Here is a 1,877-nt window from a genome sequence, read left to right as displayed (position 1 = left end):
GCGGGCAGGACTGGCCTAGGGGTATTTTAAATTGGTTTTAACTAAATTTTAGTAGAAGCGGCCTATTTAAATATTTATTTTTAATTATTTTCTTAAATTTTGTATTGTATTGTATTAGTTGTTTTTAAACTGGCTGTAAGCCGCCCTGAGTCCTCCGGGAGAAGGGCGGGGTATAAATATAATAAAATTCAAATTCAAATTCAAATTCAATACACAGGTGGGAGGAAACACACACTCCATGGTCTAGAATACATGTAGATTATGCTGGGCCCTTTCAGGGTCAATTCTTCCTGGTTGTTGTTGATAGCCATTCCAAATGGCTGGAGGTCATGCCTGTGTCTTCTACCACAGCCGCCAAGACTATTCAAGTGTTGAGAAACATTTTTGCTTCACACGGGTTGCCAGATGTTCTAGTGTCGGATAACGGTCCTCAATTTACGTCTACTGAGTTTCAGGGTTTCCTTTGGACCGACATGATCCATCCCGCTGCTTCGGCTCCCTTCCATCCTTCAACCAATGGTCTGGCTGAACGGATGGTCCGCGTCGCCAAGGACGCCCTCAAGAAGCTGACTTACGGCAATTGGCATCACAGGTTGGCTGACTTTCTTTTGGCACATCGTACTACTCCGTGCACTGCCACGGGTAAGTGCCCGGCCGAACTCCACTGGGGTCGTCGGCTCGTGACTAAATTGGACAGGCTGCATCCAGAACGTGTAGCTGCACAGGTGTCTCAGCCACACCCATCACGGGTCCTACGTGAAGGTGATCCTGTCTGGGCCAGGAATTACGGGCCTGGTCACCTCTGGGTCCCGGCTGTGGTCTGCAAGGTCTCGGGGCCTCTGTCTTACGAGGTGTCCCTGACAGACGGCCGAGTGCTTCGCCGCCACATTGATCATCTACGTGTGAGGCGGGACTCGCCTATGGTTCCTTCTCAGTCTCCTCTAGGGGGGAGGAGGAAGGGGAAATGCATTCTGGGAATCAATTTCATCAGCCAACGATGGCTGAGGGGAGTGAATCGGGTACTCAACACCCAAGCTCCACAGGTGCTTCAGGTAGCAGTTCTTGGGAAAGGGGATACACAGACACCCCCACACACACTCCAGCCTGGGAGTCCCACCGGTGGCAGACTAATTATCCACCACTAACAAGCAATACTCCAGACACGGAGAATACCTGGGAGCATACTCACAACTCACAACATGGAAGAGAGCAGGCAAAACAAAGGGGGAACACGTCCCTTGCTGAAAGGGCTCAGAGAAGGATGTCCTCACGCATCAGGGCTAACAGGGAGGCATCCCTAGACCCTATCACTACAGAAATGAGCCAGGAAAATCGTACTCCATCAGGAAACACGGGAATGAGTTCAGAGGGGTTAGAAAACTCCATAGAGGGTAGGTCAACCAGGTTTAGCGATCAACAGGGCCCTGACTGCTCAAATACTGGAGAAGGGCAGGAAAGTCAGACTGGAGTCACCAGTCATCCACAGGGCACTTCACCACATGCAAGAAGCAACGGGGGAAACAATACAACCCCCCCAGGTCCGAGAAGGTCGCTCAGGGTAAGAGGCCCTCCCAAATACCTAGCCGATTATGTAAGGTGAGCAGGTACATAGCAATAGCTGCACTATTGGTATAAGCTGGTTGACTTTAAGGAAACAAGGTTGGGGACCACTGGATCCGGTTCAAAGGAACAGTCCCACACCTTATACACTGTGTGACATTAACTCATTATTAATTATATTACCATCACTAGGATGGCGTCCATGTGGGCGCAATCTTATTTCATCCAGGGGGAAGGGGTGTTGTGTCCTGAGCCTGCAAAAGGCAGGCTCGGGACGTTGCAAGAGTCCCGGGCATTTGCAGAAGCTGCCCGGGACC

The sequence above is a fragment of the Protobothrops mucrosquamatus genome, unplaced genomic scaffold (assembly GCF_001527695.2).
Source record: "Protobothrops mucrosquamatus isolate PMUCROS unplaced genomic scaffold, P.Mucros_1.0 scaffold2438, whole genome shotgun sequence".
In the NCBI taxonomy this organism is placed as follows: domain Eukaryota; kingdom Metazoa; phylum Chordata; class Lepidosauria; order Squamata; family Viperidae; genus Protobothrops; species Protobothrops mucrosquamatus.
The sequence above is the reverse complement of the archived record's forward strand: the minus strand, read 5'-3'. Positions refer to the sequence as shown.